The sequence below is a fragment of the Hypanus sabinus genome, chromosome 18 (genome assembly GCF_030144855.1).
Source record: "Hypanus sabinus isolate sHypSab1 chromosome 18, sHypSab1.hap1, whole genome shotgun sequence".
NCBI lineage: Eukaryota > Metazoa > Chordata > Chondrichthyes > Myliobatiformes > Dasyatidae > Hypanus > Hypanus sabinus.
Window position 1 is genome coordinate 78,615,658 of NC_082723.1, and position 17,683 is coordinate 78,633,340.

Sequence of the window (17,683 nt, forward strand, 5' to 3'; positions counted from 1 at the left end):
ATGGAGTGTACAGTTCAATTTTGCTGATAACTACTATGTGCTGACATGATCTAAATATTGTTATCACACTATCCATATGATTTCGAGTTCTCTGCAACCAATTTTATGAGTGTGCTACCTATGCAGCAGAAGTTACTTTCAGTAACATTACCTTCTCTACACAGTGGAACTTTAGCCTTTGTAGAAGTAAACCAAGTCAATGGCTGTTCCACTGTAAATGGTACCAAGTAGGTTACTGAATTCAGCTTGCATTGGAGTATTCCATGGCACTGAGCACTCTACATGCAAAATCTATACAGTTCCAAACCACCCAGAGCAGTTATGTACACAACCTTACCACAGAATGCATTGAATAGAAAGTAATGCATTCAACTGAATGGAGTGTATAGTTCAATTTTGCTGATACCTACTATGTGCTAACATGATCTAAACATTGTTAGCGCACTAACCATATGGTTTAGAGTTGTCTGCAACCAATTTTATGAGTGTGCTACCTATGCAGCAGAAGTTACTTTCAGTAACATTACATTCTCTACACAGTGGAACTTTAGACTTTGCAGAAGAAATCCAAGTCAATGGCTGTTCCACTGTAAATTGTACCAAGTAGGTTACTGAATTCAGCTTGCATTGGAGTATTCCATGGCACTGAGCACTCTACATGCAAAATCTATACAGTTCCAAACCACTCAGAGCAGTTATGTACACAACCTTACCACAGAATGCATTGAATAGAAAGTAATGCATTCAAGTGAATGGAGTGTACAGTTCAATTTTGCTGATACCTACTATGTGCTGACATGATCTAAACATTGTTATCACACTATCCATATGATTTAGAGTTGTCTGCAACCAATTTTATGAGTGTGCTACCTATGCAGCAGAAGTTACTTTCAGTAACATTACCTTCTCTACACAGTGGAACTTTAGCCTTTGCAGAAGAAATCCAAGTCAATGGCTGTTCCACTGTAAATGGTACCAAGTAGGTTACTGAATTCAGCTTGCATTGGAGTATTCCATGGCACTGAGCACTCTACATGCAATATCTGTACAGTTCCAAACCACCCAGAGTAGTTATGTACACAACCTTACCACAGAATGAATTGAATAGAAAGTAATGCATTCAACTGAATGCAGGGTACTGTTCAATTTTGCTGATAACTACTATGTGCTGACATGATCTAAACATTGTTATCACACTATCCATATGATTTAGAGTTGACTGCAACCAATTTTATGAGTGTGCTACCTATTCACCAGAAGTTACTTTCAGTAACATTACATTCTCTACACAGTGGAACTTTAGCGTTTGCAGAAGTAAACCAAGTCAATGGCTGTTCCACTGTAAATGGTACCAGGTAGGTTAGTGAATTCAGATTGCATTGGAGTATTCCATGGCACTGAGCACTCTACATGCAAAATCTATACAGTTCCAAACAACCCAGAGCAGTTATGTACACAACCTTACCACAGAATGCATTGAATAGAAAGTAATGCATTCAAGTGAATGGAGTGTATAGTTCAATTTTGCTGATACCTACTATGTGCTAACATGATCTAAACATTGTTATCACACTATCCATATGATTTAGAGTTGTCTGCAACCAATTTTATGAGTGTGCTACCTATGCAGCAGAAGTTACTTTCAGTAACATTACCTTTTCTACACAGTGGAACTTTAGCCTTTGCAGAAGAAATCCAAGTCAATGGCTGTTCCACTGTAAATGGTACCAAGTAGGTTACTGAATTCAGCTTGCATTGGAGTATTCCATGGCACTGAGCACTCTACATGCAATATCTGTACAGTTCCAAACCACCCAGAGTAGTTATGTACACAACCTTACCACAGAATGAATTGAATAGAAAGTAATGCATTCAACTCAATGGAGTGTACAGTTCAATTTTGCTGATAACTACTATGTGCTGACATGATCTAAATATTGTTATCACACTATCCATATGATTTCGAGTTCTCTGCAACCAATTTTATGAGTGTGCTACCTATGCAGCAGAAGTTACTTTCAGTAACATTACCTTCTCTACACAGTGGAACTTTAGCCTTTGCAGAAGAAATCCAAGTCAATGGCTGTTCCACTGTAAATGGTACCAAGTAGGTTAGTGAATTCACATTGCATTGGAGTATTCCATGGCACTGAGCACTCTACTTGCAAAATCTATACAGTTCCAAACCACCCAGAGCAGTTATGTACACATCCTTACCACAGAATGCATTGAATAGAAAGTAATGCATTCAACTGAATGGAGTGTATAGTTCAATTTTGCTGATACCTACTATGTGCTAACATGATCTAAACATTGTTAGCGCACTAACCATAAGGTTTAGAGTTGTCTGCAACCAATTTTATGAGTGTGCTACCTATGCAGCAGAAGTTACTTTCAGTAACATTACCTTCTCTACACAGTGGAACTTTAGACTTTGCAGAAGAAATCCAAGTCAATGGCTGTTCCACTGTAAATGGTACCAAGTAGGTTACTGAATTCAGCTTGCATTGGAGTATTCCATGGCACTGAGCACTCTACATGCAATATCTGTACAGTTCCAAACCACCCAGAGTAGTTATGTACACAACCTTACCACAGAATGAATTGAATAGAAAGTAATGCATTCAACTGAATGGAGTGTACTGTTCAATTTTGCTGATATCTACTATGTGCTGACATGATCTAAACATTGTTATCACACTATCCATATAATTTAGAGTTGACTGCAACTAATTTTATGAGTGTGCTACCTATTCTCCAGAAGTTACTTTCAGTAACATTACATTCTCTACACAGTGGAACTTTAGCGTTTGCAGAAGTAAACCAAGTCAATGGCTGTTCCACTGTAAATGGTACCAGGTAGGTTAGTGAATTCACATTGCATTGGAGTATTCCATGGCACTGAGCACTCTACATGCAAAATCTATACAGTTCCAAACAACCCAGAGCAGTTATGTACACAACCTTACCGCAGAATGCATTGAATAGAAAGTAATGCATTCAACTGAATGGAGTGTATAGTTCAATTTTGCTGATACCTACTATGTGCTAACATGATCTAAACATTGTTAGCGCACTAACCATATGATTTAGAGTTGTCTGCAACCAATTTTATGAGTGTGCTACCTATGCAGCAGAAGTTACTTTCAGTAACATTACCTTCTCTACACAGTGGAACTTTAGCCTTTGCAGAAGAAATCCAAGTCAATGGCTGTTCCACTGTAAATGGTACCAAGTAGGTTACTGAATTCAGCTTGCATTGGAGTATTCCATGGCACTGAGCACTCTACATGCAATATCTGTACAGTTCCAAACCACCCAGAGTAGTTATGTACACAACCTTACCACAGAATGAATTGAATAGAAAGTAATGCATTCAACTGAATGGAGTGTACTGTTCAATTTTGCTGATAACTACTATGTGCTGACATGATCTAAACATTGTTATCACACTATCCATATAATTTAGAGTTCACTGCAACTAATTTTATGAGTGTGCTACCTATTCTCCAGAAGTTACTTTCAGTAACATTACATTCTCTACACAGTGGAACTTTAGCGTTTGCAGAAGTAAACCAAGTCAATGGCTGTTCCACTGTAAATGGTACCAGGTAGTTTAGTGAATTCACATTGCATTGGAGTATTCCATGGCACTGAGCACTCTACATGCAAAATCTATACAGTTCCAAACCACTCAGAGCAGTTATGTACACAACCTTACCACAGAATGCATTGAATAGAAAGTAATGCATTCAAGTGAATGGAGTGTACAGTTCAATTTTGCTGATACCTACTATGTGCTGACATGATCTAAACATTGTTATCACACTATCCATATGATTTAGAGTTGTCTGCAAACAATTTTATCAGTGTGCTACCTATGCAGCAGAAGTTACTTTCAGTAACATTATCTTCTCTACACAGTGGAACTTTAGCCTTTGTAGAAGTAAACCAAGTCAAAGGCTGTTCCAGTGTAAATGGTACCAAGTAGGTTACTGAATTCAGCTTGCATTGGAGTATTCCATGGCACTGAGCACTCTACATGCATTATCTGTACAGTTCCAAACCACCCAGAGTAGTTATGTTCACAACCTTACCACAGAATGAATTGAATAGAAAGTAATGCATTCAACTCAATGGAGTGTACAGTTCAATTTTGCTGATAACTACTATGTGCTGACATGATCTAAATATTGTTATCACACTATCCATATGATTTCGAGTTCTCTGCAACCAATTTTATGAGTGTGCTACCTATGCAGCAGAAGTTACTTTCAGTAACATTACCTTCTCTACACAGAGGAACTTTAGCCTTTGTAGAAGTAAACCAAGTCAATGGCTGTTCCACTGTAAATGGTACCAAGTAGGTTACTGAATTCAGCTTGCATTGGAGTATTCCATGGCACTGAGCACTCTACATGCAAAATCTATACAGTTCCAAACCACCCAGAGCAGTTATGTACACAACCTTACCACAGAATGCATTGAATAGAAAGTAATGCATTCAACTCAATGGAGTGTACAGTTCAATTTTGCTGATAACTACTATGTGCTGACATGATCTAAATATTGTTATCACACTATCCATATGATTTCGAGTTCTCTGCAACCAATTTTATGAGTGTGCTACCTATGCAGCAGAAGTTACTTTCAGTAACATTACCTTCTCTACACAGTGGAACTTTAGCCTTTGTAGAAGTAAACCAAGTCAATGGCTGTTCCACTGTAAATGGTACCAAGTAGGTTACTGAATTCAGCTTGCATTGGAGTATTCCATGGCACTGAGCACTCTACATGCAAAATCTATACAGTTCCAAACCACCCAGAGCAGTTATGTACACAACCTTACCACAGAATGCATTGAATAGAAAGTAATGCATTCAACTGAATGGAGTGTATAGTTCAATTTTGCTGATACCTACTATGTGCTAACATGATCTAAACATTGTTAGCGCACTAACCATATGGTTTAGAGTTGTCTGCAACCAATTTTATGAGTGTGCTACCTATGCAGCAGAAGTTACTTTCAGTAACATTACATTCTCTACACAGTGGAACTTTAGACTTTGCAGAAGAAATCCAAGTCAATGGCTGTTCCACTGTAAATGGTACCAAGTAGGTTACTGAATTCAGCTTGCATTGGAGTATTCCATGGCACTGAGCACTCTACATGCAAAATCTATACAGTTCCAAACCACTCAGAGCAGTTATGTACACAACCTTACCACAGAATGCATTGAATAGAAAGTAATGCATTCAAGTGAATGGAGTGTACAGTTCAATTTTGCTGATACCTACTATGTGCTGACATGATCTAAACATTGTTATCACACTATCCATATGATTTAGAGTTGTCTGCAACCAATTTTATGAGTGTGCTACCTATGCAGCAGAAGTTACTTTCAGTAACATTACCTTCTCTACACAGTGGAACTTTAGCCTTTGCAGAAGAAATCCAAGTCAATGGCTGTTCCACTGTAAATGGTACCAAGTAGGTTACTGAATTCAGCTTGCATTGGAGTATTCCATGGCACTGAGCACTCTACATGCAATATCTGTACAGTTCCAAACCACCCAGAGTAGTTATGTACACAACCTTACCACAGAATGAATTGAATAGAAAGTAATGCATTCAACTGAATGCAGGGTACTGTTCAATTTTGCTGATAACTACTATGTGCTGACATGATCTAAACATTGTTATCACACTATCCATATGATTTAGAGTTGACTGCAACTAATTTTATGAGTGTGCTACCTATTCACCAGAAGTTACTTTCAGTAACATTACATTCTCTACACAGTGGAACTTTAGCGTTTGCAGAAGTAAACCAAGTCAATGGCTGTTCCACTGTAAATGGTACCAGGTAGGTTAGTGAATTCAGATTGCATTGGAGTATTCCATGGCACTGAGCACTCTACATGCAAAATCTATACAGTTCCAAACAACCCAGAGCAGTTATGTACACAACCTTACCACAGAATGCATTGAATAGAAAGTAATGCATTCAAGTGAATGGAGTGTATAGTTCAATTTTGCTGATACCTACTATGTGCTAACATGATCTAAACATTGTTATCACACTATCCATATGATTTAGAGTTGTCTGCAACCAATTTTATGAGTGTGCTACCTATGCAGCAGAAGTTACTTTCAGTAACATTACCTTTTCTACACAGTGGAACTTTAGAATTTGCAGAAGAAATCCAAGTCAATGGCTGTTCCACTGTAAATGGTACCAAGTAGGTTACTGAATTCAGCTTGCATTGGAGTATTCCATGGCACTGAGCACTCTACATGCAATATCTGTACAGTTCCAAACCACCCAGAGTAGTTATGTACACATCCTTACCACAGAATGCATTGAATAGAAAGTAATGCATTCAACTGAATGGAGTGTATAGTTCAATTTTGCTGATACCTACTATGTGCTAACATGATCTAAACATTGTTAGCGCACTAACCATAAGGTTTAGAGTTGTCTGCAACCAATTTTATGAGTGTGCTACCTATGCAGCAGAAGTTACTTTCAGTAACATTACCTTCTCTACACAGTGGAACTTTAGCCTTTGTAGAAGTAAACCAAGTCAAAGGCTGTTCCAGTGTAAATGGTACCAAGTAGGTTACTGAATTCAGCTTGCATTGGAGTATTCCATGGCACTGAGCACTCTACATGCATTATCTGTACAGTTCCAAACCACCCAGAGTAGTTATGTTCACAACCTTACCACAGAATGAATTGAATAGAAAGTAATGCATTCAACTCAATGGAGTGTACAGTTCAATTTTGCTGATAACTACTATGTGCTGACATGATCTAAATATTGTTATCACACTATCCATATGATTTCGAGTTCTCTGCAACCAATTTTATGAGTGTGCTACCTATGCAGCAGAAGTTACTTTCAGTAACATTACCTTCTCTACACAGTGGAACTTTAGACTTTGCAGAAGAAATCCAAGTCAATGGCTGTTCCACTGTAAATGGTACCAAGTAGGTTACTGAATTCAGCTTGCATTGGAGTATTCCATGGCACTGAGCACTCTACATGCAATATCTGTACAGTTCCAAACCACCCAGAGTAGTTATGTACACAACCTTACCACAGAATGAATTGAATAGAAAGTAATGCATTCAACTGAATGGAGTGTACTGTTCAATTTTGCTGATATCTACTATGTGCTGACATGATCTAAACATTGTTATCACACTATCCATATAATTTAGAGTTGACTGCAACTAATTTTATGAGTGTGCTACCTATTCTCCAGAAGTTACTTTCAGTAACATTACATTCTCTACACAGTGGAACTTTAGCGTTTGCAGAAGTAAACCAAGTCAATGGCTGTTCCACTGTAAATGGTACCAGGTAGGTTAGTGAATTCACATTGCATTGGAGTATTCCATGGCACTGAGCACTCTACATGCAAAATCTATACAGTTCCAAACAACCCAGAGCAGTTATGTACACAACCTTACCGCAGAATGCATTGAATAGAAAGTAATGCATTCAACTGAATGGAGTGTATAGTTCAATTTTGCTGATACCTACTATGTGCTGACATGATCTAAACATTGTTATCACACTATCCATATGATTTAGAGTTGTCTGCAAACAATTTTATCAGTGTGCTACCTATGCAGCAGAAGTTACTTTCAGTAACATTATCTTCTCTACACAGTGGAACTTTAGCCTTTGTAGAAGTAAACCAAGTCAAAGGCTGTTCCAGTGTAAATGGTACCAAGTAGGTTACTGAATTCAGCTTGCATTGGAGTATTCCATGGCACTGAGCACTCTACATGCATTATCTGTACAGTTCCAAACCACCCAGAGTAGTTATGTTCACAACCTTACCACAGAATGAATTGAATAGAAAGTAATGCATTCAACTCAATGGAGTGTACAGTTCAATTTTGCTGATCACTACTATGTGCTGACATGATCTAAATATTGTTATCACACTATCCATATGATTTCGAGTTCTCTGCAACCAATTTTATGAGTGTGCTACCTATGCAGCAGGAGTTACTTTCAGTAACATTACCTTCTCTACACAGAGGAACTTTAGCCTTTGTAGAAGTAAACCAAGTCAATGGCTGTTCCACTGTAAATGGTACCAAGTAGGTTACTGAATTCAGCTTGCATTGGAGTATTCCATGGCACTGAGCACTCTACATGCAAAATCTATACAGTTCCAAACCACCCAGAGCAGTTATGTACACAACCTTACCACAGAATGCATTGAATAGAAAGTAATGCATTCAACTGAATGGAGTGTATAGTTCAATTTTGCTGATACCTACTATGTGCTAACATGATCTAAACATTGTTAGCGCACTAACCATATGGTTTAGAGTTGTCTGCAACCAATTTTATGAGTGTGCTACCTATGCAGCAGAAGTTACTTTCAGTAACAGTACCTTCTCTACACAGTGGAACTTTAGCGTTTGCAGAAGTAAACCAAGTCAATGGCTGTTCCACTGTAAATGGTACCAGGTAGTTTAGTGAATTCACATTGCATTGGAGTATTCCATGGCACTGAGCACTCTACATGCAAAATCTATACAGTTCCAAACCACTCAGAGCAGTTATGTACACAACCTTACCACAGAATGCATTGAATAGAAAGTAATGCATTCAAGTGAATGGAGTGTACAGTTCAATTTTGCTGATACCTACTATGTGCTGACATGATCTAAACATTGTTATCACACTATCCATATGATTTAGAGTTGTCTGCAAACAATTTTATCAGTGTGCTACCTATGCAGCAGAAGTTACTTTCAGTAACATTATCTTCTCTACACAGTGGAACTTTAGCCTTTGTAGAAGTAAACCAAGTCAATGGCTGTTCCAGTGTAAATGGTACCAAGTAGGTTACTGAATTCAGCTTGCATTGGAGTATTCCATGGCACTGAGCACTCTACATGCATTATCTGTACAGTTCCAAACCACCCAGAGTAGTTATGTTCACAACCTTACCACAGAATGAATTGAATAGAAAGTAATGCATTCAACTCAATGGAGTGTACAGTTCAATTTTGCTGATAACTACTATGTGCTGACATGATCTAAATATTGTTATCACACTATCCATATGATTTCGAGTTCTCTGCAACCAATTTTATGAGTGTGCTACCTATGCAGCAGAAGTTACTTTCAGTAACATTACCTTCTCTACACAGTGGAACTTTAGCCTTTGTAGAAGTAAACCAAGTCAATGGCTGTTCCACTGTAAATGGTACCAAGTAGGTTACTGAATTCAGCTTGCATTGGAGTATTCCATGGCACTGAGCACTCTACATGCAAAATCTATACAGTTCCAAACCACCCAGAGCAGTTATGTACACAACCTTACCACAGAATGCATTGAATAGAAAGTAATGCATTCAACTGAATGGAGTGTATAGTTCAATTTTGCTGATACCTACTATGTGCTAACATGATCTAAACATTGTTAGCGCACTAACCATGTGGTTTAGAGTTGTCTGCAACGAATTTTATGAGTGTGCTACCTATGCAGCAGAAGTTACTTTCAGTAACATTACCTTCTCTACACAGTGGAACTTTAGACTTTGCAGAAGAAATCCAAGTCAATGGCTGTTCCACTGTAAATGGTACCAAGTAGGTTACTGAATTCAGCTTGCATTGGAGTATTCCATGGCACTGAGCACTCTACATGCAAAATCTATACAGTTCCAAACCACTCAGAGCAGTTATGTACACAACCTTACCACAGAATGCATTAAATAGAAAGTAATGCATTCAAGTGAATGGAGTGTACAGTTCAATTTTGCTGATACCTACTATGTGCTGACATGATCTAAACATTGTTATCACACTATCCATATGATTTAGAGTTGTCTGCAACCAATTTTATGAGTGTGCTACCTATGCAGCAGAAGTTACTTTCAGTAACATTACCTTCTCTACACAGTGGAACTTTAGCCTTTGCAGAAGAAATCCAAGTCAATGGCTGTTCCACTGTAAAAGGTACCAAGTAGGTTACTGAATTCAGCTTGCAATGGAGTATTCCATGGCACTGAGCACTCTACATGCAATATCTGTACAGTTCCAAACCACCCAGAGTAGTTATGTACACAACCTTACCACAAGAATGAATTGAATAGAAAGTAATGCATTCAACTGAATGCAGGGTACTGTTCAATTTTGCTGATAACTACTATGTGCTGACATGATCTAAACATTGTTATCACACTATCCATATGATTTAGAGTTGACTGCAACTAATTTTATGAGTGTGCTACCTATTCACCAGAAGTTACTTTCAGTAACATTACATTCTCTACACAGTGGAACTTTAGCGTTTGCAGAAGTAAACCAAGTCAATGGCTGTTCCACTGTAAATGGTACCAGGTAGGTTAGTGAATTCAGATTGCATTGGAGTATTCCATGGCACTGAGCACTCTACATGCAAAATCTATACAGTTCCAAACAACCCAGAGCAGTTATGTACACAACCTTACCACAGAATGCATTGAATAGAAAGTAATGCATTCAAGTGAATGGAGTGTATAGTTCAATTTTGCTGATACCTACTATGTGCTAACATGATCTAAACATTGTTATCACACTATCCATATGATTTAGAGTTGTCTGCAACCAATTTTATGAGTGTGCTACCTATGCAGCAGAAGTTACTTTCAGTAACATTACCTTTTCTACACAGTGGAACTTTAGCCTTTGCAGAAGAAATCCAAGTCAATGGCTGTTCCACTGTAAATGGTACCAAGTAGGTTACTGAATTCAGCTTGCATTGGAGTATTCCATGGCACTGAGCACTCTACATGCAATATCTGTACAGTTCCAAACCACCCAGAGTAGTTATGTACACAACCTTACCACAGAATGAATTGAATAGAAAGTAATGCATTCAACTCAATGGAGTGTACAGTTCAATTTTGCTGATAACTACTATGTGCTGACATGATCTAAATATTGTTATCACACTATCCATATGATTTCGAGTTCTCTGCAACCAATTTTATGAGTGTGCTACCTATGCAGCAGAAGTTACTTTCAGTAACATTACCTTCTCTACACAGTGGAACTTTAGCCTTTGCAGAAGAAATCCAAGTCAATGGCTGTTCCACTGTAAATGGTACCAAGTAGGTTAGTGAATTCACATTGCATTGGAGTATTCCATGGCACTGAGCACTCTACTTGCAAAATCTATACAGTTCCAAACCACCCAGAGCAGTTATGTACACATCCTTACCACAGAATGCATTGAATAGAAAGTAATGCATTCAACTGAATGGAGTGTATAGTTCAATTTTGCTGATACCTACTATGTGCTAACATGATCTAAACATTGTTAGCGCACTAACCATAAGGTTTAGAGTTGTCTGCAACCAATTTTATGAGTGTGCTACCTATGCAGCAGAAGTTACTTTCAGTAACATTACCTTCTCTACACAGTGGAACTTTAGACTTTGCAGAAGAAATCCAAGTCAATGGCTGTTCCACTGTAAATGGTACCAAGTAGGTTACTGAATTCAGCTTGCATTGGAGTATTCCATGGCACTGAGCACTCTACATGCAATATCTGTACAGTTCCAAACCACCCAGAGTAGTTATGTACACAACCTTACCACAGAATGAATTGAATAGAAAGTAATGCATTCAACTGAATGGAGTGTACTGTTCAATTTTGCTGATATCAACTATGTGCTGACATGATCTAAACATTGTTATCACACTATCCATATAATTTAGAGTTGACTGCAACTAATTTTATGAGTGTGCTACCTATTCTCCAGAAGTTACTTTCAGTAACATTACATTCTCTACACAGTGGAACTTTAGCGTTTGCAGAAGTAAACCAAGTCAATGGCTGTTCCACTGTAAATGGTACCAGGTAGGTTAGTGAATTCACATTGCATTGGAGTATTCCATGGCACTGAGCACTCTACATGCAAAATCTATACAGTTCCAAACAACCCAGAGCAGTTATGTACACAACCTTACCGCAGAATGCATTGAATAGAAAGTAATGCATTCAACTGAATGGAGTGTATAGTTCAATTTTGCTGATACCTACTATGTGCTAACATGATCTAAACATTGTTAGCGCACTAACCATATGATTTAGAGTTGTCTGCAACCAATTTTATGAGTGTGCTACCTATGCAGCAGAAGTTACTTTCAGTAACATTACCTTCTCTACACAGTGGAACTTTAGCCTTTGCAGAAGAAATCCAAGTCAATGGCTGTTCCACTGTAAATGGTACCAAGTAGGTTACTGAATTCAGCTTGCATTGGAGTATTCCATGGCACTGAGCACTCTACATGCAATATCTGTACAGTTCCAAACCACCCAGAGTAGTTATGTACACAACCTTACCACAGAATGAATTGAATAGAAAGTAATGCATTCAACTGAATGGAGTGTACTGTTCAATTTTGCTGATAACTACTATGTGCTGACATGATCTAAACATTGTTATCACACTATCCATATGATTTAGAGTTGTCTGCAAACAATTTTATCAGTGTGCTACCTATGCAGCAGAAGTTACTTTCAGTAACATTATCTTCTCTACACAGTGGAACTTTAGCCTTTGTAGAAGTAAACCAAGTCAAAGGCTGTTCCAGTGTAAATGGTACCAAGTAGGTTACTGAATTCAGCTTGCATTGGAGTATTCCATGGCACTGAGCACTCTACATGCATTATCTGTACAGTTCCAAACCACCCAGAGTAGTTATGTTCACAACCTTACCACAGAATGAATTGAATAGAAAGTAATGCAGTCAACTCAATGGAGTGTACAGTTCAATTTTGCTGATAACTACTATGTGCTGACATGATCTAAATATTGTTATCACACTATCCATATGATTTCGAGTTCTCTGCAACCAATTTTATGAGTGTGCTACCTATGCAGCAGAAGTTACTTTCAGTAACATTACCTTCTCTACACAGAGGAACTTTAGCCTTTGTAGAAGTAAACCAAGTCAATGGCTGTTCCACTGTAAATGGTACCAAGTAGGTTACTGAATTCAGCTTGCATTGGAGTATTCCATGGCACTGAGCACTCTACATGCAAAATCTATACAGTTCCAAACCACCCAGAGCAGTTATGTACACAACCTTACCACAGAATGCATTGAATAGAAAGTAATGCATTCAACTGAATGGAGTGTATAGTTCAATTTTGCTGATACCTACTATGTGCTAACATGATCTAAACATTGTTAGCGCACTAACCATATGGTTTAGAGTTGTCTGCAACCAATTTTATGAGTGTGCTACCTATGCAGCAGAAGTTACTTTCAGTAACATTACCTTCTCTACACAGTGGAACTTTAGACTTTGCAGAAGAAATCCAAGTCAATGGCTGTTCCACTGTAAATGGTACCAAGTAGGTTACTGAATTCAGCTTGCATTGGAGTATTCCATGGCACTGAGCACTCTACATGCAAAATCTATACAGTTCCAAACCACTCAGAGCAGTTATGTACACAACCTTACCACAGAATGCATTGAATAGAAAGTAATGCATTCAAGTGAATGGAGTGTACAGTTCAATTTTGCTGATACCTACTATGTGCTGACATGATCTAAACATTGTTATCACACTATCCATATGATTTAGAGTTGTCTGCAAACAATTTTATCAGTGTGCTACCTATGCAGCAGAAGTTACTTTCAGTAACATTATCTTCTCTACACAGTGGAACTTTAGCCTTTGTAGAAGTAAACCAAGTCAATGGCTGTTCCAGTGTAAATGGTACCAAGTAGGTTACTGAATTCAGCTTGCATTGGAGTATTCCATGGCACTGAGCACTCTACATGCATTATCTGTACAGTTCCAAACCACCCAGAGTAGTTATGTTCACAACCTTACCACAGAATGAATTGAATAGAAAGTAATGCATTCAACTCAATGGAGTGTACAGTTCAATTTTGCTGATAACTACTATGTGCTGACATGATCTAAATATTGTTATCACACTATCCATATGATTTCGAGTTCTCTGCAACCAATTTTATGAGTGTGCTACCTATGCAGCAGAAGTTACTTTCAGTAACATTACCTTCTCTACACAGTGGAACTTTAGCCTTTGTAGAAGTAAACCAAGTCAATGGCTGTTCCACTGTAAATGTTACCAAGTAGGTTACTGAATTCAGCTTGCATTGGAGTATTCCATGGCACTGAGCACTCTACATGCAAAATCTATACAGTTCCAAACCACCCAGAGCAGTTATGTACACAACCTTACCACAGAATGCATTGAATAGAAAGTAATGCATTCAACTGAATGGAGTGTATAGTTCAATTTTGCTGATACCTACTATGTGCTAACATGATCTAAACATTGTTAGCGCACTAACCATATGATTTAGAGTTCTCTGCAACCAATTTTATGAGTGTGCTACCTATGCAGCAGAAGTTACTTTCAGTAACATTACCTTCTCTACACAGTGGAACTTTAGCCTTTGCAGAAGAAATCCAAGTCAATGGCTGTTCCACTGTAAATGGTACCAAGTAGGTTAGTGAATTCACATTGCATTGGAGTATTCCATGGCACTGAGCACTCTACTTGCAAAATCTATACAGTTCCAAACCACCCAGAGCAGTTATGTACACAACCTTACCACAGAATGCATTGAATAGAAAGTAATGCATTCAACTGAATGGAGTGTATAGTTCAATTTTGCTGATACCTACTATGTGCTAACATGATCTAAACATTGTTAGCGCACTAACCATAAGGTTTAGAGTTGTCTGCAACCAATTTTATGAGTGTGCTACCTATGCAGCAGAAGTTACTTTCAGTAACATTACCTTCTCTACACAGTGGAACTTTAGACTTTGCAGAAGAAATCCAAGTCAATGGCTGTTCCACTGTAAATGGTACCAAGTAGGTTACTGAATTCAGCTTGCATTGGAGTATTCCATGGCACTGAGCACTCTACATGCAATATCTGTACAGTTCCAAACCACCCAGAGTAGTTATGTACACAACCTTACCACAGATTGAATTGAATAGAAAGTAATGCATTCAACTGAATGGAGTGTACTGTTCAATTTTGCTGATATCTACTATGTGCTGACATGATCTAAACATTGTTATCACACTATCCATATAATTTAGAGTTGACTGCAACTAATTTTATGAGTGTGCTACCTATTCTCCAGAAGTTACTTTCAGTAACATTACATTCTCTACACAGTGGAACTTTAGCGTTTGCAGAAGTAAACCAAGTCAATGGCTGTTCCACTGTAAATGGTACCAGGTAGGTTAGTGAATTCACATTGCATTGGAGTATTCCATGGCACTGAGCACTCTACATGCAAAATCTATACAGTTCCAAACAACCCAGAGCAGTTATGTACACAACCTTACCGCAGAATGCATTGAATAGAAAGTAATGCATTCAACTGAATGGAGTGTATAGTTCAATTTTGCTGATACCTACTATGTGCTAACATGATCTAAACATTGTTAGCGCACTAACCATATGATTTAGAGTTGTCTGCAACCAATTTTATGAGTGTGCTACCTATGCAGCAGAAGTTACTTTCAGTAACATTACCTTCTCTACACAGTGGAACTTTAGCCTTTGCAGAAGAAATCCAAGTCAATGGCTGTTCCACTGTAAATGGTACCAAGTAGGTTACTGAATTCAGCTTGCATTGGAGTATTCCATGGCACTGAGCACTCTACATGCAATATCTGTACAGTTCCAAACCACCCAGAGTAGTTATGTACACAACCTTACCACAGAATGAATTGAATAGAAAGTAATGCATTCAACTGAATGGAGTGTACTGTTCAATTTTGCTGATAACTACTATGTGCTGACATGATCTAAACATTGTTATCACACTATCCATATAATTTAGAGTTCACTGCAACTAATTTTATGAGTGTGCTACCTATTCTCCAGAAGTTACTTTCAGTAACATTACATTCTCTACACAGTGGAACTTTAGCGTTTGCAGAAGTAAACCAAGTCAATGGCTGTTCCACTGTAAATGGTACCAGGTAGTTTAGTGAATTCACATTGCATTGGAGTATTCCATGGCACTGAGCACTCTACATGCAAAATCTATACAGTTCCAAACCACTCAGAGCAGTTATGTACACAACCTTACCACAGAATGCATTGAATAGAAAGTAATGCATTCAAGTGAATGGAGTGTACAGTTCAATTTTGCTGATACCTACTATGTGCTGACATGATCTAAACATTGTTATCACACTATCCATATGATTTAGAGTTGTCTGCAAACAATTTTATCAGTGTGCTACCTATGCAGCAGAAGTTACTTTCAGTAACATTATCTTCTCTACACAGTGGAACTTTAGCCTTTGTAGAAGTAAACCAAGTCAATGGCTGTTCCACTGTAAATGGTACCAAGTAGGTTACTGAATTCAGCTTGCATTGGAGTATTCCATGGCACTGAGCACTCTACATGCAAAATCTATACAGTTCCAAACCACCCAGAGCAGTTATGTACACAACCTTACCACAGAATGCATTGAATAGAAAGTAATGCATTCAACTGAATGGAGTGTATAGTTCAATTTTGCTGATACCTACTATGTGCTAACATGATCTAAACATTGTTAGCGCACTAACCATATGATTTAGAGTTCTCTGCAACCAATTTTATGAGTGTGCTACCTATGCAGCAGAAGTTACTTTCAGTAACATTACCTTCTCTACACAGTGGAACTTTAGCCTTTGCAGAAGAAATCCAAGTCAATGGCTGTTCCACTGTAAATGGTACCAAGTAGGTTAGTGAATTCACATTGCATTGGAGTATTCCATGGCACTGAGCACTCTACTTGCAAAATCTATACAGTTCCAAACCACCCAGAGCAGTTATGTACACAACCTTACCACAGAATGCATTGAATAGAAAGTAATGCATTCAACTGAATGGAGTGTATAGTTCAATTTTGCTGATACCTACTATGTGCTAACATGATCTAAACATTGTTAGCGCACTAACCATAAGGTTTAGAGTTGTCTGCAACCAATTTTATGAGTGTGCTACCTATGCAGCAGAAGTTACTTTCAGTAACATTAAACTTCTCTACACAGTGGAACTTTAGACTTTGCAGAAGAAATCCAAGTCAATGGCTGTTCCACTGTAAATGGTACCAAGTAGGTTACTGAATTCAGCTTGCATTGGAGTATTCCATGGCACTGAGCACTCTACATGCAATATCTGTACAGTTCCAAACCACCCAGAGTAGTTATGTACACAACCTTACCACAGATTGAATTGAATAGAAAGTAATGCATTCAACTGAATGGAGTGTACTGTTCAATTTTGCTGATATCTACTATGTGCTGACATGATCTAAACATTGTTATCACACTATCCATATAATTTAGAGTTGACTGCAACTAATTTTATGAGTGTGCTACCTATTCTCCAGAAGTTACTTTCAGTAACATTACATTCTCTACACAGTGGAACTTTAGCGTTTGCAGAAGTAAACCAAGTCAATGGCTGTTCCACTGTAAATGGTACCAGGTAGGTTAGTGAATTCACATTGCATTGGAGTATTCCATGGCACTGAGCACTCTACATGCAAAATCTATACAGTTCCAAACAACCCAGAGCAGTTATGTACACAACCTTACCGCAGAATGCATTGAATAGAAAGTAATGCATTCAACTGAATGGAGTGT